Genomic DNA, 23,296 nt, shown 5'->3' with positions numbered 1-23,296 from the left:
TTTAAAAAAATGAGATAGTATAAGGAGCCTATGGGACAACTTCTAGTGTACCAACATTTGCTCCATGGGGTGCTAGAAGGAGGAGAGAGAGGGGAAGAAATTGAAAACCTATTTGAAAAAAGTAATGACAGTAAACTTCCTTTTCTGGTGAAGGAAATAGATTTTTAGTCCAGGAAGCACAGAGAGCCCCCAACAAGATGAACCCAAAAAGGCTCATACCAAGATACAACATAATTAAGATACAAAAGGTTAAAGACAGAGAATCTTAAAAACAGCAAGAGAAAAGCTGTTAGCTACCTCCACATAGCTCTCATAAGACTATCAGTTAATTTCTCAACAGAAACTTTGCAGACCAAAAGGGATTGGCAAGAAATATTCAAAGTAATGAAAAGCAAGGATCTACAACCAAGATTACTCTGTGTAGCAAAGCTTCATTTAGATAATTTAGAAGTGAAAGATATATAAAGAGCTTCCCAGACAATAAAAAATTAAAGGAGTTCATCCCTACCAAACCAGTATTACTGAAGTGTTATAATCTTTAAGAAAAGGAGAAAACACACACACACACACACACACACACACACACACACACACACCTATAAACAACAAATGACAATAAATACATATTTATGAACAGTTGAATCTATAAAACAGTCCCCAGTCAGGTAGCTTAGTTGGTTAGAGGTTCACCAAGGTTACAGATTCAATTGTCAGAGCACATGCAAGAATCAACCAGTGAGCTTGGCCGGGTGGCTTGGTTGAGCATCATTGCATGAACAAGCGGGTCACGGGTTTGATTCCCAGTTAGGGCATATGCCTAGGTTTGTGAGCTCGATCCCTAATACAGGGAACACAGGAAGCAGCTGATCCTTATTTCTCTCTCATCAATGTTTCTATCTCTCCCTCTCCCTTCCTCTCTCTGAAATTGATTTTTAAAAAATACATTTTTTAAATTAAGGAGGCTACAATAAAAAAATTTACTATAAAAGGGCTGAACTAGGGAATTTTCAGAAGTAAAATGCTTAGTATAAATAAAAAACAATCCTTAGGAATAAAAAGGGACCTAGTCAGTTTGGCTCAGTGGATAGACCATCAGCCCATGAACTGAAGGCTCTTGAATTCTAATAAGGTCAAGACAAGAGCATGTACCTAGGTTGCAGGCTCCATCCCAGGTACTGGTTGGAGCACTTGCAGGATGCAGCCAGTTGATATGTCTTTATCACATTGATGTTTCTCTCTTTGTCACTCCCCCTCCCTTCCACTCTCTTTAAAAATCAATGGAAAAATATCCTGGGGCGAGGATTAGCTGAGGAGGGGGAAATTAACCAATGAGTGCATAAATCAGTGGAGCAACAAATCTGTGTCTCTCTCCCTCCCTCTCTCATTTTCTTTCTTCCTCCCTTTTCCCCTCCTTTACTCTTTCTCTGTCTCTAAAATCAACAAGAATAAAATAAATAAATGAAAAGCAGAACAGAACAGATTTATAGATACAGAGAACATTTTGAAGGCTGCCAGATGGGACGGGGTTGGGGGTTGGGTGAAAAAGATGAAGGGTTTAAAAAGTACAAATTGGTAGTAACAGAATGGTCATGGGGATGTAAAGTACAGAACAGGGAATATAGTCAATATTCTAATAACTGTGGTGTCAGGTGGGTATAAGATTTATCCGGATAATCACTTAGTAAGTTATATAATCTAATCACTTTGGTGTACACCTGAAACTAATATAATATTGTATGTCAACTGTAATTGAGTAATAAAAATGATTTAAAAAAGAAAACAAAGGGGCTTGTCTAATTGGTCTCAAAAACCCTCTCCATGTTTACAATTGCCATTTTGTTATTTTACCAGGGGATGTAAGTATACCATTAAATACAATATTGTCAGTGTCAGTGTGATTGTCTTAATGGTTGAAAATCCTCTCTTTTATGATCTTAGGCAGTCAGTAGAGTGGCAGTTATACGCAGTAGTTGTAATAACATTTCATTTTCAAAAGAAATAGGAATTTGTTTGATGGATGAGCATTCATAATAGAAGAGATTTAGTCTCTCTTTAATACTCCATTCTGTCATTATCAGTGTTCTTATTTATGAAATGCTGCTTCTTCAAGAGGATCTAGCATTAGAATCCTAAACCATTATATAATAGATACCTTGGGCTAATTTATAAGCTATAAACCAATCCAATACAATAAAAGGCTAATATGCAACTCGACTAAACGTTGGAACGACCAGTCACTATGACAGTCATTGACCATCAGGGGTCAGCTGACCACCAGGGGTCAGCTCCACAGGAACTGCCCCCTGGTGGTCAGTGCACTCCCACTTGGGGAGTGCCACTCAGCCAGCAGCTGAGCTCATGGTTGGTGAGGGCAGTGGTGGTGGCGGGAGCCTTTCCCACCTCTGCGGCAGCACTAAGGATGTTCTACTGATGGCTTAGGCCTGCTCTCCGGGAGAGGGGAGGGGGCCTGAGTTGACAGTTGGACATCCCCTGAGGGCTCCCAGACTGCAAGAGGGTGCAGGCTGGGCTGAGGGGACTCTCTCCCCTCCCCTCTCCCCGCAAGTGCATGAATTTCAAGTGCACTGGGCCTCTAGTGGATAATAAAACATGATCTCAAATGTGTTCTAGAAGTATCTTCTTTTTTGATCCTGTTTAACTTACCACAGTATTAATTTTCCTGGATTTAAAAACATCCCAGCTCTCTGTTCTCTGAGCTGTGTAATTTTTTGTTGCTGCTGTTAATCCTCGCCCAAGGATATTCTACTGATTTTTAGAAAGAGTGGAAGGGATGAGGAGAGACAGAAAGAGAGGGAAACATCATTTTGAGAGAGACACATTGATTGGTTGCCTCCTGCACTCGCCCTAACCAGCAGCCTAAGTCTATGACCTTGCCTGGAGCCAGATCTGAGACCCTTCAGTCCATGGACTAACACTCTATCCACTGAGCCAGACCTGCTAGGGCTGAGCTGTGTATGTAGAATGTGTGGTATAGGACACTCCACAGATGTTTCCACTGAGTTTTTCAGACTGGCATTCCTTCTAAGAAACAGCCCCATGAAACGTGGTGGTCACGTTTAAAAGGTGCCCTTTAAAAGGACCCATAACATGGTTATTTAAAAAAATAAAATAAAAGGACCCATAGGACAGTTTTCTGTCTAGTATTAGAATTGTTGAGCTCCTCCTGAACAGATGTGGGGTTCATTGTCCAGATAGTGAAGTGTATAGCCAGCAGGGGTTCTCCCCCTGCACTTGCTGCCAGGAAGATTAGGGTAAAATTTTAGACCCACCTTCTAAGAAAAATGTGAAAGACCTTATGATATGATAAGCATTTTATGTATTTGCTACACTCCTGGTTTTATCTACTCTACCTTCAATTTTTCCTCCACTTGTGTCATTGTTCATTTTTCTGTGATCATATTTTAATGAAACAAAGTTATACATAAATAAGGATTGTAAGAAAAATTTAAAACCAGCTCTTTGGTGTTTGAACAAATATATTATACTAAGTAGTTATGTGTCAAAGTGTGGAAAACCAATCTCTTTCTTGTTCAAGCAGTGTCCTTGGTGTTTTGCTCAGAAAAAGTGCCGAATTTTGATTGCATCGAATTGAATTGCTGTGAGAACTTCATTTTGATGCTGTCGCTCTTAAAAAAATGTGATGGTACCCAAGTTGTTCACTCTCCTCTCACCTTCCTTTTTTTCTTCTTAGTACCCTCACCTGCCCTAGATCTTCCTGTTACTTTGCTACCTCTACCATCCCTGCCTAAATTAAAATATAGTTTGGGACAACTGTCAAGACCTGTAAATCTTTTTATTCTGAGAGTTTCCTATTTCATTAACTCATAAATGGTGTTATTTATTTTTATTATTTTGTTGTCATTTGATTTTAAGTTATTTTTCTTTAGCTACAAGTTCATCATAAAGGGAATAGAAAGCATTGCATATAATTTTTTGTTTGGCAGCTCTTTTGGTGATCATTAATTTCTGTCTAGGATTTATAACATTGGTGAGAAATGATGTATAAACTCTACAATATATACAAAGCCCACTGAAGGTAATTTCTCCGAATAGATTTGAGAGCAAGAAATAGGCACCTATAAGGAACGGTGAAAAGGAAGGCAAAAGCTGGAACTAGAGTTGAAATACCTGTTGCTGTGAGCAGAAACAAAAAGTGACATAGGACATTAAACCTCATATCAAGAAACGGACAGATATACAAAGCTATATTGTGCCAAACTTTAGGGAAAAAAATCTGCAGGATTTTTTTTTAAAATAAATTATTATCTGTGTACATATCTTACCATTGGCCACCCCCCCCCCCCCATACATGCCCTTCCTCCCCAGAGTTTTGTGTCCATTGGTTGTACTTATATGCATGTATACAAGTCCTTCGGTTGATCTCTTATCTCCCCCAGATCTCCCTACCCTCCCTGCTGTAATTTGACTGTCTGCTTGTTGCTTTATTGTCTCTGTATCTATATTTTTGTTCATCAGTTTATAATGTTCTTTATTATCCATAAATGAGTGAGGTCATGTGGTGTTCCTCTTTCATTGACTGGCTTATTTCACTCAGCATGATGTTCTCCAATTCCATCCAGGTTGCTGCAAATGATAAGAATTCCTTTTTATGGCAGCATAATATTCCATCGTGTAGATGTACCATAGTTTTTTGATCCAATCATCTGCTGACGGGCACCTAGGCTGTTTCCAAATCCTAGCTATTGTAGATTGTGCTGCTATGAACATAGGGGTGCATATATTCTTTCTGATTGGTGTTTTAAAATCTGCAGGATTGACAAGGGTCAGCCCACAGTGTGAGTTCTACCTGAGGGTCTTAAGATTTCAAGATTGAGTAGATGGTTCAGTTTGTATAACTACAATGGGCACACGTGGTAATCCTATTATATTCAACTCCACTGGGAACTCTCAACTATTTGGTTGTGGTAAGAGTATTTTTATAATGAATGCATTGCTTAAATCACAGTCTTGGGGCCTAAAGATGAATTAGCTTATTTTCAACCTCTTAGGCATAACAGTAAATAATAAATCCCTGAACCTGACTGGAGGAAGGAGGAGGTATCATTCTTTTTGACAAATCCCTGTTGTTTCTCTGACCCTGTGTGCGTGCGTGCGTGCGTGTGTGTGTGTGTGTGTGTGTGTGTGTGTATGTTAATGTTCATGTTTGCCCGTCTTTTTTGCTAAACATTCTGTTTGTTTTGGGTGTAGCATTTCCCTCAGAGGCTGAGTAGGATATTTAAAAAGGGGATTTTCAAAGGTGTTGATAAATAATTGCTCTTTCTGCCAGTAATGCAGCTAGAGTACAGCATGCTTTTTTAGAGGGACTGGCAGTAATGTGACCATAAACCTGGAAAAAATTGGGTTCAGAAAATGTTTCACACAAACAGATCAACATAGCATTGGCTGACTAAGCCCTTGGTAGAGGATATGTGTCTTTAACATTTTATAATCTGAAAACTCATTTCTGCAACTCCCCTTTGGGAATCTTTCAGATAATAAAGCAAATTTTTACTTTTCAGGAGAAAGTACGGTTTCTTTTGACCTTGTACATACCCTGTTGTAGGTTTGTTAATAGTGAACCCAAGCTGAACAAGCTTTAGAACAAGCTACAGTTGATTCCAAAATCATGTTCTGGCCTCATCCCTCCAGTCACACTTTATGTTCCACGCCTTAGGCAACCCACAGTCGGTCATGCTGGGCTAATCCTCTCCCTATGGCTGGTCACGTATTTTCCTCCCTTCTTACCATTTACGGTGTTCCCAGGTAGCACTGTCTCCCTTCCATCACCTTTTTGAATTCCTTTCTTCTTCCAAGGCTGAGTGAGTTCTAGTACGCACTCACCCTCACCCTCACCCTCACCCTCACCCAGTTTTGATGAGGTCTCTGCGGGACTCTGCCAGCAGAATTAATTACACCTTCTTTATGAGTTCTCTTCAGGTCTTATGTTCTCAATTTCCTCTTCTCCACTTTATCTAGCCAGGGGATCACCTGAAGCAAAAAACTGAGATTTTTTTTTAAACGTTAACCAAAGTAATCATACATATTTTATTTTTTATAGAAAGAAAGCAGTAGTGTTAAATTATACGTTGGTTAATTGCTCTATTTCCACATCAGGATTTTTTGAAAGACATAATTTAATGAAAGAATTCTGTAAGGACAGCCTGTTGGATGAGTCTCTTCTTGCCTGTTTTAAAGTGTGGTCACATGGAAAGGCAGCACTTGTCTCCAGAGACAAGGGCTCCTCCAAAGGGGATTCTGGGAGTATTAGATCATCCTGGTTTTAGACTTGAGGTGCTGAATTGCCAAAAGTTATCTGTGTTAGTACTAAAAGCTTAATCATTAAAGCTTAAATAATTTAGAGCATTAATTTTAAAATCAATTATGAAAACGCTTATTTGTAAGATACAGCTTCTGGGCAAAATACAAAATTAATCTTTTGGAAATTAAACCCCCTGAAAGGGAAATAGATTTTGATTAGAAAACATATAAGTCTTTCCCTGTAATAATGCCTCGGTTTCCATGTAGAAGTGAAGCGTGAATGCAGACCTGTGGGGGAGGGGAAAGGCCCTGCCTAGGGTTCCACAGGTCCTCTGGGCTTGCGAGGCACATGCGGCTCTTTGGCCCCTTGAGTGTGGCTCTTCCACAGAATACCACGGCCCGGGCGAGTCTGTTTCGAAGTGGCATTAGAAGAAGTTTAAGTTTAAAAAATTTGGCTCTCAAAAGAAATTTCATTCGTTGTCCTGTTGATATTTGGCTCTGTTGACTAATGAGTTTGCCGACCACTGGACTAGGGTATTTATGTGGAGGCCTCGGGGAAGGATCCCAATAGAATATTCATCAGCTTCCCAGGTGTGTCCTTTCAGGGTCATGGCCTCTACTGGTTGATTGGCACCATGACGGGGGGGGGGGGGGGGGGGGGGGGGAGGAGAGGGGGGTGTCATTAGTCAGTGCAGCTGGTCCTGATGTCACCCATAGTGTCACTTGTTTGGTTTTGCTGCTTTTCTGGGCCAGAAGCTGAGGTTTTTGCCTTTTTATCTAAGCCCTGAGATCTTGGTGAAGGAGTTTTGGTGGCTCATGCTAAGCCTGAAAGCTTACTTCCAGTTGGCTCATGAGGATCAAATAAATATCAGATAATAAATAACTAGTAGAATTCAGAGAAAGGACATTATTATAAACTAGTGAGCTGGTGTATGGATTTGTGCACATTGGAAGGAAATTAATTAGAAGGTGGCTGGTGGGGCAGGACTGGGGTCGACATGCCTTGGGGAGCCAACCTCCCACGGTCCCTCCCCAGCCTGCTGCAGCTGGGGTGGCGCCGAGGCTTGAAAGGCATCTGCGGAGTGAGCGGGGTCTCTCCAGCAGGTGGGGTCCCTCGACCTGGCCTGCGGGGATCGGGCCAAAACTGGCTCTCCAACATCCTTCCAGGGGTCCCAGAGTGTGAGAGGGCAGCCCAGCGAGGAATTGGACTCCCTCCTCTCTGGTTTTGGGGTGCGTCACCCGAAATCCGCTGCTGCCAAGTCACTGCAGCTCGGCAGCTCCTGTGTTGAGCGTCTGCCCCCTGGTGGTCAGTGACATCATGTGACCGGTCAGACAGTGTGCAGGACACTTCTCATATTAGCCTTTTTATATAGACTAGAGGCCCGGTGCATGAAATTCGTGCATGGGGAGTGGGTAGGGAGGGAGTGTGACCCTCAGCCCACCCTGCCCCCTCTCCAATCTGGGACATCCCTCTCACAGTCCAGGGCTGCTGGCTCCCAACTGCTCGCCTACCTGCCTTCCTGGTTGCCCCTAACTGCTTTTGCCTGCCAGCCTGATCACCACCCTAACCACTCCTCTGCCAGCCTGATTGCTCCTAACTGCCCTCCCCTGCAGTCCTGGTCCCCCCAAATGCTCTCCCCTGCATACCTGGGTACCCCCCACCCCCCAACTGCCCTTCCCTGCAGACCCAGATGCCTACAATTTCCCTCCTCTGCCAGCCTGGTCACCCCTACCTGCCCTCCCTTGCAGGCATGATCGCCCACAACTGCCCTCCCTTGCAGGCCTGGTCCCTCCCAACTGCTCTCCCTGCTGGCTTGATTGTCCAAACTGCCCTCCCCTGCTGGCCATCTTGTGGTGGCATTCTTGTATCCACATGGGGGCAGCCATCTTTGCCCACATGGAGGCAGCCATCTTGTGTGTTGGAGTGATGGTCAATTTGCATATTACTCTTTTATTAGATAGGATAGAGGCCTGGTGCCTGGGTGGGGGCCGGCTGGTTTGCCCTGAAAGGTGTCCCAGATCAGGGTGGGGGTTCCCTTGGGGTGTGGGGCAGCCTGGGCGAGGGGCCTGTGGTGGTTTGCAGGCCGGCGACGTCCCCTTCGCCCCTGCTACCCAAGCAGAGGCCCTGGTATCTGGGATTTATTTATCTTCTATAATTGAAATTTTGTAGCCTTGAGCAGAGGCCAGGGCAGGCCAGGGTGGGCAGGAAGCTTGGCTTCCTCCATCGCTGGGACAACCCAAGTCTCTGGCTGGCTCCAGCTCCATGGCTGCCACCAGTTTAGTTGGGATTTATTTATCTTCTATAACTGAGACTTTGTAGCCTTGAGCAGAGGCCAGCGCCAGCCAGGATGGGTGGGAACTTGGCTTCCTCCATTGCTGGGGGAAACCCAAGCCTCCTGCTCTCTACAGCTTTGCTATTTTTGTTGGGTTAATTTGCATACTTGCTCCTGATTGGCTGGCGGGTGTGGCTTGTGGTTGTAGCAGAGATACAGTCAGTTTGCATGTTTCTCTTTTATTAGAGAGGATTGAAAAGTTGAGAAGAAGTGAGATTTCAACTAAGCTCTGAGAGCAGGCTAAGGGTTTAGCAGACATACCTGAGTGGGAAGAATTGGCATAAGCACAAAGAATAGTTTAGAAAGGGTTTGGGGTCTAGTAAGAACTCTTGCCAGTCTGATCAAGATGCAGGAAGTATTCCCTGCAGATTAAGCGTGGCCCTTGATCTGACTTACAGTTTTAGATAGACATTGTGCATAAAATCTTACCGAAGTTACAGTTACTGAATTAAACTCTGTCTCAGACTATCACTGTTTTCAGAAAAAAAAAAAAAAATCCTCTGTTCTCATCAGTTTGAAGAATTCTGGACTAAGCCACACTAAATGGGTTTCTTTACCACAAACTTTGGGGAACTTTACTTTGCTAATGGGCTTAGGGGCAATCTGAGAGTGGGAAAGAGTTTGAACACAGAACTCTTTTTTTCTAAAGCATTCCAACAACTTCTCTCAGAATAGTGGTCCACAGGATACAGTTTGGGAAACATTACATTAACAAATTAAATTGGGGATGGATTCTGTTAAAAGATACATGAAATCCTGTTATTAATACTTCCTAGCTTTACTTTCTCAGGCATAACTAATAATGCCCATTTGGCTCTAGTGTATTGGGCCATTTCTGAATGCTACATTCTTCAGCCTTCTTTGCAGCCAGTATGTGATCTAAGTTCTGCATATCCCGCATGAGGAACCTGATTTCTCCTTTCTACCCTTTTCTCCCTCCTCTGGGCTGGAATGCATATGGAAGAGGTGAGCCAGCTGAACCCTGCGGGGGCATACAACCCTAGGTGATGTGGAACAACTAGGTAGAGGGCCCTGGATCCCTGGGCAACCTGAATGTCATCTTACTTGTCCTCAACTGCCTACCTATTAGGTAGCATACACATAAGCAAACACATCTCTCTCTCTCTCTCTCTCTCTCTCTCTCTCTCTCTCTCTCTTTTTAAATATATTTTATTGATTTTGTACAGAGAGGAAGGGAGAGAGATAGAGAGTTAGAAACATAGATGAGAGAGAGTCATCAATCAGCTGCCTCTTGCACACCCCCTATTGGGGATATGCCCGCAACCAAGGTATTATACATGCCCTTGACCGGAATCGAACCCGGGGCCCTTCAGTCCCCAAGCCGACGCTCTATCCATTGAGCCAAACCGGTCTCGGCCCACATCTCTTATTTGATTCCTTTGTATTTTTCAGCAGATTAGGGTTATACCTAACCATGGGGCCACAGTGCCTGGCTGGTATGAAAGAAGGAAGAGAGTGGGAAGGCTGGGACTAAGATAATGAGTTTCTGCCCACAGTCAGAGGAAAAATCAGAATCCTGTGGCGCGTTCTCCTTACGGTGGGAGAAGTGAAATGGCGGTGTGGTGAAGGTGAAGACTCTGGTAAGACACATTCAAGAAGCAGTGCCCAGGCACAGGCATTTATTCCAGTAGCTTTATTTCTCCTTAGAATCATCCTTAAACTGTGGTACCATTTGCCTTTCATCTGACTCAGCATTAGAACTTAGTATATATTAGCATATGCTTTCCCCCCCCCCCCCCCCCCCGAACCTTCTTTTTTAAATGAATTTTCTGGTTGGAGTAAGCTTGTTGCTGAAACTGAAGACCCAGCAATAATTAAACTTCCATATTTTTTTAAAGCCAGGTTTTTTTTTCTTTCTTTTTCTCTCTCTCAGGAAATGGTTCGGGGTGAACTTTTCAGGTTAGCAGTAGCGCTCCAGAGTCATTCAGGGACACAAGCTGACCAATTCTTCTATCATATTCTATCAGCTTCCAAAGTCAGAAAAGCATAGAATATATATATATATATATATTTTTTAGGCTTGCAAGGTGTTATGGGCTAGGCCTGGAAGTATCGCATAGCACTTGTGCTCTTGTTCCATTGAATATTTCATGGAATATGTCAGATGACCACATTTAGCTGCAAAGGGGCTGAGATATGTCTTTCTGGCTGGGAGTCACATTCCAGCTAAAACTTGATTCCTGTGGAAGAGGGGAGAATGGATTTCAGTGGAATTTAGCTGTTTCTGCCTTTGTCTCTTTCTTTGGTCAGAAACAGGATAGTTTTTCTTTTGTTTTTTTTTTTTGTGGGCACTGAATTTTCAAGGCTCCAGTGAGCTTCATTTATATGTATTCCATAGCAATAGATGTTTGGAAACACGGAAACTTTATTTCTTTCTAGAACACATGTGTCAAACACAAGGCCCGCGGGCCAAATCTGTCCTGCCAGGCCTTGCAATGTGGCCCGCACCGCGCTGTCATCACTGCACTCCGCTGCGTTTCCATCACAATGACAGTTTATGACTGTTCAGTAAACCATTTGGCCCGCAATTTAGGCTGGATTTTAGATTTTGGCCCCTTCTCTGATTGAGTTCGACACCCCTATTCTAGAAAACTGAAAAAGGAAATGGTGGAAATGCAGCATTTTAAATTTGGGCTGGAGTAGGAACATTTGACACCTGGTTGGGCTCATTATAAACTGCCCTCCGGGCTGTAACTTAATAGGGAAGGGTATAATCTCACTTGTGCACTTTAAGGAAGGGAGGGAAATAAATTCTAATGCTTCAATTAGAAATTAAAGCCAGAATTCAAGTTATGCAATGATACCTGGAGGGGGAAAAAAGGTGTAATGCAGAGAAGATGCTGATGATATGGTTTTAGGAAAAGACTTTTCTTTAGAGGACTTGTAGTGATTAATAGATAAAGGAGCAAAGTACAAGTTAGAAAAGTCATGCATATCTAGTATGTGAATTTAATGAAATTTTGTAGGCTAGCTTGTTATAAATTTAGTCTAAAAAAGGAAATTTTAAATTGATACTTAGGGTACTTGAAAGATGCTGTGTCTTAGGAAGAAATATGCCCTAGAATAAGGGTGTCGAACTCAATCAGAGAAGTGGCCAAAATCTAAAATCCAGCCTAATGGATTTTTGTATAGCAAAGATGGAGGTTTATTGGAGAACAAGTACAGACTCCATGTGGGGAGAGGAGAGGGGAGAGTCCCACAGAATGGAGGCCCACATAGGGAGGGGAAAAGGGTCCCCGAACTGACTCCCACGTGGGGGGGTACGAGTCCCCGGATAGGCTACTTCTTAAAGTTGTGACTCTTTAGTTACTAGAAGAATCAGGCAAAAGCTAGGGAAGCCCTGGAGAAGCCCCCCTCCCATGCTGCAGGAGCTTGCTCGGTGAACACACCAGAACCAGAAAGCCAAACTCTTTCCTCCTTCAGCGTCTCTTCAGTGCCCCTCCTAACAAAACTTCAGTGCCAACAAGAAAAGACGTGCCAACATATTTTAAGAGCCCAGATCCATTTTCACAGAGAAGTCAGAAGGGTGAATTTGGAGCTTACAGGCAGTAAATTGATAACCATCACAGTGTGGGGGGAGGAGGGGAGATGAGGCAGTACCTATGCAGTATGTGAGAGTGGCAGCTGCACGCATAGGCATGGCCAACCTGGGCAGGCCACAATGGGAGGGAGACAGAGGCCAGACCAGGGCTGGGGCACTCATAGTGTTGGTGGTAATTCTGGTACAGTGCTGTAGTTTAGACCAAAAGTCAGGGAAACAGCACTCAAATGTCCCAGGAACAGGGAATCTAACCCAAAGGGGGAGAGAAAAGTCAGAGAAATCTGGGGAAAAGAAAAAAAAAAAGAAGAAAAAAAAAAGACATAAGACTTACAAGTACATGAGGAGGAAGTTAGATATAAAGATAAGGGGTGGATTACTGAGAAGCCAAGAAATGGACTTAGGTAGGGGTGTAGGGACCTGGGTCAGGACCAGATGAAAACATAGAAGGTCAGCTGGGGTGACCTAAGCTACCTTCCATCGCCTAATGTTCTGTGAGGTCTCAGGTACATAGTCTTTAAAAAAAAAAAAAAGTATTTTTATTAATTTCAGAGAGGGAGGGAGAGGAAGAGGGAGATAGAAACATCAGTGATGAGAAACATCATTGATTGGCTTTTTCCTGCATGCTCCACACTGGGGATTAAGTCCACAACCCGGGCACGTACTCTGACAAGGTATCAAATCGTGACCTCCTGGTTCATAGGTTGACACTCAACTACCGAGCCACACTGGCCAGGCCAGGCAGTTTCATTTAACTTGTTTATTCTGTTTACTGGGATTGTGCCACCATTTAATTAATGGAGTCTGAATTTGTGCCAATGACTATGCAATTAATGTGGAAATATCAAAGTGTGACCTCCCTTGGACAGAAATTTTGTCACTGTAATGGACCTTTGGAACTGCATTAGTTTGAAATATCTTAATATTTATAATATCCTGTCTATTTAAAGCTATTATACATTAGAAAAGGTTTTCCATAGGTACAACAGTGACCATTACAACTATTACTGTTATATTTTAGCATAGTAATGTTCTTGTCTTTGAAACTAGAAAATACCTTTGTGGTCACTGCTAGTCATCTTGCTTTTTTCAATAACTTACTCTTAAACATATGGTTGCTGCAAAACTGGCCATGTTAGTAAGACATGGCTTTCATTCAACTGGTCACCTGACCTAGGAATTTGGAATTGGGTCTAGACTGGCCATCTTTCTTGGCTGTTCTTTTGAAGAGTGAGTTGTATACGTGGAGCTGTTTGGTAATTATCATTTTCCACCATGTGGACCAGGAAGCAATGCAAATCATTTTCTATTGATAGAGCAGCATCATACTAACATGCAAAAAAAGGAGAACTGAAGTATGGATCAAGAGGACTTCCCAACCTCAACCTGACACTCCTGAAGTTTAGTTGATCCTTCCATTTAGGCTCCACAAGATACACTCATATGACCTTCGAGTAAATTCCCATTATTGCTTAAAAAAAGTCAAGCAAAAGGTTATTTCTTTAAAACAACCCCCAAACATTTTATTGATTTTTTACAGAGAGGAAGAGAAACATTGATTAACTGCATCCTGCATATCCCCTACTTGGGGATGTGCCCGCAACCAAGGCGTATACTTTTGACAAGAATTGAACCTGGGACCCCTGAGTCCACAGGCCGATGCTCTATCTATTGAGCCAAACTAGTAAGGGCAGAAGTTTGTTCTTTTCATCCATATAACAAATGTACTAGTATATGAAATCATTCAAATTTATAGGAAAAACAGTAAGATTTCGGTAGAAAAATGAGCAGAAGACGAAAGTGATTCTCAGAAAGGGAAATTAAAAACTGCTAATAAATATGAAAAATAGTATTACTTATCACTGATAGTCAAATAAATGTAAAAACAACAGTGCAATAGATATCATTATCCTTTTTAAAAAAAAATATTTTATTGATTTTTTACAGAGAGGAAGGGAGAGAGATAGAGAGCTAGAAACGTCGATGAGAGAGTAACATCGACCAGCTGCCTCTTGCATACCCGCTATCGGGGATGTGCCAGCAACCAACGTACATGCCCTTGACCGGAATTGAACCCAGGACCCTTTAGTCCGCAGACCGATGCTCTACCACTGAGCCAAACCAGTTTCGGCTATCACTATCCTTTTTTTTAAGTCCATCAAAGTTGCAAAGAAAACCAAAGATAATACTAAAGCACAAAGCATGTCATGATGTGGGAACGCTTCTGGACTGCTTGTGAGAGTGTAAAGTGATTGTATAGTCCACAGTCCTAACAGAAAATAGATGGCTTAGTCAGATAAGGACCATTAGAGGAGAGCGGGCATATACAGGAGTATTCACAGAGGTGCCTGTGCAGGAGAACGACAGGGATGGAGCAGGAACAACGGGCTGAGTTGGGGATGGAGTGGTGGTGGTGATGGACCCACGGCCGCCTCGAGGGGAGTAGCGATCCTGAGTTGAAGGATCCAGCCAGATAGTCACTCAGAAATCATTTCCTATTGTTTAAACATGAACATTTATTTAACTAAAATTGCAAAATTCTCAGTTTTAGTGGTTGACTTCAGGTACTTCATTAAATCATTTTTAATGAAGAAGGTAATTTTTTCCAAGTCACACCTCTTAAGTATTGCTTTCCTTTTATACCAGCAGCTATTGAAGTCAGCCCTCCTTTTGTTTAATATTCATAATGATAGCTAATGCATAGCATATGCTGGATACTGCCGTAGGTCTTTCCATGAGTGATTTCCCTCATTCTCCTTCCTGTTTCAGGGAAATACCCAGTTCTTCCCTACTCAGTGTTTCTTCTCTGTGAATCTCCTTTCCTACTGCTCACACTCACTCCTACCACTTCTGATCACCAAATGTGTGGGGCTTTTACCCCACAACAACACTTAGGTCTCTAATACCAGCTGGGTATCCAGTTTAACTCAATTAAAAAATATATATATTTTATTGATTTTTTTACAGAGAGGAAGGGAGAGAGATAGAGAGTTAGAAACATCAATGAGAGAGTCATCGATCAGCTGCCTCTTACAAGTCCCCTACTTGGGATGTGCCCGAAACCAACGTACATATCCTTGACAGGAATCGAACCCGGGACCCTTCAGTCCGCAGGCTGATGCTCTATCCACTGAGCCAAACTGGTTTTGGCTTACTCAATTCTGACACTACTACAGAGAGTGTCAGATCTCACAGGTTAAGGGCTAAGTCCCACAAGACTGCCTGCCAACCGCCTACACATACATTTCAGTTGCTAATTGCAAGTCCAGGTTATCACCTGTGCTTCCGACCAACCAGCTATAGACCAGAGGTTTCAAGGACACCCACCTTAAGTTTGATTAATTTGCTAAGGCAGTTCATAGAACTCAGGAAAACATCTGCTTACATCTGCTAGTTTATGAAAGGATAAGGTAAAGGATACAGATGGACAGCCAGATGAAGGAGAGACTGGGTGAGGTCTGGGAGGGTCCCAAGCGAAGGAGTTTCTGTTCCCACGAATTGGGTGTGTCATCGCCTGGTGTGGATGTGTTCACCAGCCTGGAAGCTCTCAGAACCTATACTTTTGAATTTTATGGAGGCTTCCTCACGTAGATACGATCAATTATGAGCTCCATTTTCATCTCCTCTGCCAAGGATGGGGCAGGTAGGACTCAAAATTCTAAGCTTCTAATGGTGGCTTAGCCTTACTGGTTACTGGTGACCAGCCCCCATCCAGGAGCCCACCCAGAATTGCCTCATTAGAACAAGAGATGCTCCTGGTACTCTGATCATTTAGGAAATTGCAAAGGTTTTAGGAGCTCTGTGCCAGGCACCGGAGGTAGAGACTTATATATGTATATATTTCTTCAGTTTTCTTACGGCCCTCTCACCAAAGTCCTAGGAGATAGGTGCCCACCTTACCATTTACTGATCAGCTGATAAAGCAACAAAGGCTCAAATCGGGCCTGTTGCCTGTAAGGCCTATGCTCTCAACAGCTCAACTGCTTCGTTGTTGATGTGTCTTTTTCTTTGGGGAAAAAAAATTATAAAACAGTATCTTTTCAGACTTCGATTATGCTGAGTAATTTGAATATACTTGATTGTTTCATAGTCTGAAATGGATACTTGAATTGTGTAAGAGCTATGAGATTAAATTTTAAAGTGTACCCAAAAGATGACCTCCTAGCTTTACTAGTGCTTCACATGGAAACTTGTCTATGATATGAAACAGTAGTTTCCTAAAATCTTTAAAAATTTTTTCCTCATAAATAAACAGATAAACAAATCCAAATAAACTGTCTTCTTTTTTTCATTCAAATGCTGCAATTGACTTTTAAAAGAGAAGATTAAATGAATATCAATTAATTAAAGGAGACTTTAATTCTTTGCAAAGTCAGTGATTTCAGATAATCAAAAAATATTGGGCAAGGAACTTCAAAAGACAGGGTGAGCATCATATTTTAGAACAAGGTTATAGCAAAATTATAGTTAATCTAGTGCATAGCTGTCTCCTGTCACTTAAAATCAGTCAATCAATCCATTTTTCTCTCTCCCTCTCCATCCAAAGAAAATTGTGTCCAGGATCTTAAAGTTTAAAGCTTATTTTCTTAAATATTCATAAAATAATCCATAGTAATAAATCTAGTTCATGAAATCTGAATTTCAAGATGTTGATGTATGAAAATTTGATAACTCACTAAGAATAACTTATTACCTAAAAGTTTAAAAAGTACTTTGTATACACTCGATCTCATATAATTTCTATACAGCCTTGTCATATGGGCATTACTCTTATAAATGGGAACACTGAGGCCCAGGAAGGTTAAATAAATTATTCACACACTTAGTGGTGGAGCCAGGACACAAATCCAGGTCCTTTGCTATGAAGCCCATATTTTCAGTAAACTACACATCTCCAATTTTCTCCTGTCTCTTTGGAGCACAAAAACAATAAACTTTATTTGGACAAACTCAAAATTAATTCTAAAAAGGAAATTCTCTTAATTTCTGGGTGGTAGAAGGGAACAAGACAAGTAGCAAAAGGAAAGCAGCTTGATGTTTGAAGGTATCCCATTTTTCATATCCTAGTTTCCTGCATATCCAACTCCTGCCCAGTGATGTTCTGCTGCCAACATTTCCTTACAGTTGTTCCCTTTCACATATCTTAGTTTTAGTTGGTAGAATGCCAATTAACATCTGATTCCACTGTTTTTATTGTCATTGACTGTATAATACAGAGCCTTGAATTTCCCCATTATTTGTACTTGTTAATTCTGTGGACCCTAAGAAAAGAGATACCTACTAAGAAGGGCTACTGGTGGCTCACTGGGCCCAAATTTAAATAATAGAGCTCAGCCGCCATTTCCATACAGGGCTCTCATGCAATCTACAGCTCAAGGAAAAGCCTACACTGAACTGCCTGCCTGCGTTGTCTCTGCCATCTGAGGCAGCCCTTGTAAAGGAGTTCCTGGAATCCTATTCAAACCAGTAGGACTGAGGCTTTCCCCATCCAATTAGAGCTGCACAGCTATATCCTCCATCAGCTTCTTCACAGACCAATCAGCTCCATTCTGACCAAGGACTGTGCCTTTCAGACCAACCAAACTCCGAGGATTGGGAGACTGCACTTGCATGAAGACGAACCAGTCAGGGACCAGGGGTGGGGACTTCTGTCTGTACTAGAGGCCCATTGCATGAAGATTCACCCAAGAAGAGGCCTTCCTTCCCCTGGCTGCCAGCACTGGTTTTCCTCTGGCACCAGGGACCCAGGCCTTTGCTTTGGCCGGAGCCTTCAGTCTTTGCTCCAGCCTGAGTGCCGCTCCAGCAGCTCTCTCAGTGCGTGGCTCCCCCACTCCGTCCCCCCATCATAGCAGATTTCCTACCCCACCCTGCTGCTCAGTGCCTGAGTATGCAAATTAACCCACCAGCTTTGTTGTGCTAATTTGCATACACACACCTGATTGGCTAATGGGTGTTGTGGAGGTATATGCAATTTTTTTTTTGCATATTTCTCTTTTATTAAGTGTAGATAAGTCAGCTCCCCTTTGATTCTGAGAGAGTACACTTTCTCTTCCCACTGAGGACTAGTTTTGCTGGCTGGAACTGAAGCACTGAAGATATCTCACCAGAGCAGAGGAGACCAAAGCAGAGCAGATAAGTGAGGGAGCAAAGCAGAGCAGAGCTGTCTAGCCTGAGAGGGGCCTCATCCCAAGACCTCCTTGCCCCAGGCCACCCTACAGCCTTGTTGATTCATCATTGGGCTCTGACACTATTTTGTCCCTTGCTGTGCTGATTTCACAGTCATGCTGTTTCACAGTTGAGCTGTTTGCACTGAATAAAGTTTCCTTTTTCACTGTACCCCAAATTGGCATTCAATTGGAATAGACATTCTCCGAGGTCAGGGAACTTGTGTGACAGTTTTGTTTTGTACTTTGAAATGCATAGTTCTGGATTAGGAACATAAAGTAAGTGGTTGATTTCTATTTTTCCTCCATACAATATTTTAGTTGTTGGGACTCTGATTAAACCTTACATTTAAAGCAAAACAGAATCACCATTTAGAGTTTTGTGAGCTTTGTACTTATTTAAGGCTGCTACATAATTTTCACTTACACTTTAAGTTCTCACATAAAATTCCTTAAATCCTTGAGTGGAGTTATGTTTTCTAAAAGATGAAACTCTGAACTAATTAAAATAATCCAGGAAAAACATTAAATTATACCTTCTTAATTAAGATAATTTTCTTTCTTGGAATTTTGCATTTGATAATTTGATTATCTTGAGAAATGCTCTGTGAAAGTGACTGTTTAAAGTTGCATTTTTAGCACTGTTCTTTTAAAGTTAGGTTGTTTTAGAATTATTATTACTAATTTTTTTCTCCCCTGTTTTACTTGCGACTATTATGGTTAACCATTAGGAATCTAAAGGTATAAACAACTTAGAAGTAACAGGTTTTCAGATTTAAGTAGTAGAATCTTGTTTTCAAGGGCTATGTTTAGATGAAACCCAAATCTAAAACGGATAAAATGGACCCCTGCAGGAAAGGCATAGAGGTTCCAGACTCCGTTTTTCCCTCTGGCTGCCCTCACCAGGTTTGTGGGGCACCTCTGTAGATTTCTTGGAAAATGCTTTGAGAACCATCGAATAATAGTAGTAACAGTATTTAAGTTTTTTTTAAGCATAAAGATGTAGTGATTGGAGGGATTAGACCTAGTGAGGTTTCACACTTTAGGTGCTAGTTTTCTTTAATGTGAATATACTGTGCTTTCGAAGTTATTTTTGTGTGCATAGCCATTATGGCATTCTTTTTCCCTCCCATTTTTTTAAATTAAGGTATTATATGTGTACATATCATTGACTGTCCCCTACTCCCATACATGCCCGTACCCCCCAGAGTTTTGCGTCAATTGGTTATGCTTATATGCATGCATACAAGTCCTTTGGTTGATCTCTTATTGCCCCCACCTCTCCCTAACCTTCCCTCTGTAATTTGACAGTCTGTTTGATGCTTTATTGCCTCTGTATCTCTCTTTTTGTTCAACATTTTATAATTTTCTTTATTATACATAAATGAGTGAGATCATGTAGTATTTTTCTTTCAATGACTGGCTTATTTCACTTAGCTTAATGTTCTCCAATTCCATTCAGGTTGATGCAAATGGTAAGAATTCCTTTTTTATGGCAGCATAGTATCCCACTGTACAGATGAACCATAGTTTTCTGATCCAATCATCTGCTGTTTCCAAATCTTAGCTATTGTAAATTGTGCTGCTATGAACATAGGAGTGCATATATCCTTTCTTATTGGTGTTTCCAGTTTCTTAGGATATATTCCTAGGAGTGGGATTACTGGGTCAAATGGGAGTTCCATTTTCAGTTTTTTGAGGAAACTCCATACTGTTCTCCACAGTGGCTGCAGCAATCTGCATTCCCACCAACAGTGCACAAGTGTTCCTTCTTCTCTGCATCCTCGCCAACACTTGTCATTTGTTGATTTGTTGATGATAGCCATTCTGACAGGTGTGAAATGGTATCGCATTGTCGTTTTGATTTGCATCTCTCGGATAATTAGTGACTTTGAGCATGTTTTCATGTGTCTCTTGGCCTTTCTTCTGTCTTCTTTTGAAAAGATTCTATTTAGGTCCGTTGCCCATTTTTTTTTTTTTATTGGATCATTTATCTTCTATGGCATTCTTTTAATAGTCCTCCAAATCACAGCTACTGATCCCCTTATAAATTTCTTTAGAAGGTGGAGACTAAAGAATAAGGTCTTCAGCTACTCTTTTGCTTCAAAGCGAAGGTTATACCTGCCCAACAGGTTCCTCTTTCTCTGAATGAGTAGGGTTGATGTTCCCAGAGAACCTGTTAGAAGGCAGGCAGAACTGGTGGGAGTCCTGGTACAGCTCAGTATCTACCCACTGGCATATACCTTCCCTTTAGGAATAACTTTCAAGGGAGTCTATCCAAAGAAAACACTTCGCTCTAACTCAGAAAGTGCTTGGAGCTTCCGTAAGTTCTTTCCCTCCCCCTGCAGACACAGATCTGAGCTGTACACCTCAGCTTCCTCCCCAATTGCTTTGGTACTAAAGCAGTAGAGAAAGTCATTAGGTTTAGGCATCTTGGACAGAGTTCTACAAATAACGATCATTTTAATCACTGTCTGGGATATAAAAACTGAGAAATGGACACCGACTCGCTTTGAATTGAATTGAGTCTCTTCACTGGTGTTGCCCAGATTCATTCCTGGATGAGCCTACTGAAATCACATTTTAATTGGTGTTTTCTTTCTTTTAGCTTTGCTGATGAGTAAGGTTGATGAGGGTGGGGATTACATCCCATTTGAATCTCTAGGGCCTGGCATTGTGCCTGGCACATGGAAGATGCTCAGTATACATTATTCTGTCCCTCTGCCTAGTCATGTAGGAATCCTTGTTTTTCTTTCTTAGATATGGCTTGTATTCAGAGCTGCCTTATCATATTTTAGATAAGAATGTTTGGAACATCTTGTGTTTCTTCCCTCTAGTGATACACATCCAAAAAAATTACCATCAACCAATTTATCTGGTGGTAGGCTCACTGCATTCTTTCTTTAACTAGGAACAAGTACCCCTCAATTAAGATATATTCATATCAGTTATGTATTGCTTTTATGTTCTGAGGAGGGAATATTCTTAAAAGATTTTCATTGGAAGACTGTTAGAATTATGCTACAAGTAAAATAAGTTTCTTTTTGCTCTCAATTCTAAGAGTAAGTAACTTTCTTATCCTCAGTTTCTTTACTTTGGAGATATATAAAAATAGGGCTACATTTGAAATTATTTAAAAAATTTATTAGGGTGACATTGGGTAATAAGGTCCATTCATGTTGTCACAAATGGCACTATTTCATCTTTTCTTTCTTTTCTTTTTTTTAAATACATTTTATTGATTTTTTTTACAGAGAGGAAGAGAGAGGGATAGAGGGTTAGAAACATCGATCAGAGAGATTCATCCATCAGCTGCCTCTTGCACACCCCGTACTGAGGATGTGCCCGCAACCGAGGTACATGCCCTTGACCGGAATCGAACCTGGGACCTTTCAGTCCGCAGGCCAACACTCTGTCCACTGAGCCAAACCAGTGTTGGCTATTTCATCTTTTCTTATGGCTAATTAGTATTCCAGTATATATATGTACCACATCTTCTTTATCCAGTTGTATATCGAAGGACGTTTTGGTTATTTCCATGTCTTGGCCACCATGAATAATGCTGCAGTAAACATAGGGGTGCATATATCTTTGCGAATAAATGTTTTCACATTTTTTAGGTAGATGCCTAGAGGAGTGATTGCTGGGTCATATGGTAACTCTCTCCTTAATTTTTTGAGAAACTGCCCTACTGGTTTAGATTCCCTCAGGCAGTGAATGAGAGTTTCTTTTTCTCCACAACCTCTGTAACACTTGTTATTACTGGTCTGGTTGATAACGGCCATTCTAACAAGTGTGAGTTGGTATCTCGTTGTAGTTTTGATTTGCATTTCCCTAATAGCTTGTGATGTTGAGCATCTTTTCATATATCTGTTGGCCATTTGTTTGTCTCCTTGGGAAGTGTCTGTTCAGATCCTCTGCCCAATTTTATTTATTTATTTATTTTTAAAATATATTTTATTGATTTTTTTACAAAGAGGAAGAGAGAGAGATAGAGAGAAATATCGATGAGAGAGAATCATCAATCAGCTGCCTCTTGCACATCCCCTACCGGGGATGTGCCTGCAACCAAGGTACATGCCCTTGACCAGAATCGAACCTGGGACCTTTCAGTCCGCAGGATGACATTCTATCCACTGAGCCAAACCGGTTTTGGCCTCTGCCCAATTTTCATTAATTGGTTGGTTTGGTGTTTGCTGAGTTATATAAGTTCTTTATATACTTTGGATCTTCACCCCTTGTCAGAGTTATTGTTTGCAAATATCTTCTCCCATTCAGTTGGTTGCCTTTTTGTTTTGTTGGCTGTTAATTGTAGTTTGATATAGTCTCATTCATTTATTTTTGTCTTTACTTCCCTTGCCTTTGGGGTCAAATTCACAAAATCTTTTCTAAGCCAGGGTCCATTAGTTCAGTACCTATGTTTTCTTCTGTGTAATTTATTGTTTCAGGTTTTATACTTAGGCCTTAAAATTTTAAATTTATTTTTGTACATTGAGACAAACTATACCCTAGTTTCATTCTTTTGCACATGGCTTTTCAATTTTCTGAGCACCATTTATTGAAGAGGCTTTCTTTTCTCCATAGTATGTTTTTTGGCTCCTTTGTCAAATATTATTTGTCCATATACATGTGGTTTTATTTTTGGGCTCTCAATTATGTTCCATTAGTTAAAATGTCCACAGTACCCAAAGCAGTATACAATCTTCATAAAAATCCCAATAACTAGAACAAAGATCATTAGCTTTGTATGGAACCACAAAAGACCCCAATCAGCCAAAAACAATTCTGAGGGGGGAAACAAGAGAACAAAGCCACAAGTGTCATATTATCTGACTTTAAATGAGACCACAGAGCAGCATGGTGCCCTAGCCATTTTGGCTCAGTGGATAGAGCAATGGCCTGCAGATTGGAGGGTCCCAGGTTGGGGTCTTGTCAAGGAGACATGTCTGGGTTGTGGGCTTGGT

The 23,296-nt window shown here is 41.5% G+C and overlaps 1 protein-coding gene and 1 long non-coding RNA gene across 2 annotated transcripts in view; both read left to right on the top strand.

The window, feature by feature from the left end:
- The window catches only part of MCUB (mitochondrial calcium uniporter dominant negative subunit beta), an 89,278-nt gene that overhangs the window by 5,696 nt on the left and 60,286 nt on the right, over positions 1–23,296 (top strand). The gene's annotated exons all lie outside the window — the stretch shown is intronic.
- On the top strand, positions 2,592–3,747 carry LOC118702794. The gene is made up of 2 exons (XR_004982844.2): positions 2,592–3,108; positions 3,143–3,747. It is a non-coding gene; the product is annotated as an uncharacterized LOC118702794 (long non-coding RNA).

Source organism: Pipistrellus kuhlii, unplaced genomic scaffold (genome assembly GCF_014108245.1).
Source record: "Pipistrellus kuhlii isolate mPipKuh1 unplaced genomic scaffold, mPipKuh1.p scaffold_m20_p_1, whole genome shotgun sequence".
NCBI lineage: Eukaryota > Metazoa > Chordata > Mammalia > Chiroptera > Vespertilionidae > Pipistrellus > Pipistrellus kuhlii.
The sequence above is the reverse complement of the archived record's forward strand: the minus strand, read 5'-3'. Positions and strand labels throughout refer to the sequence as shown.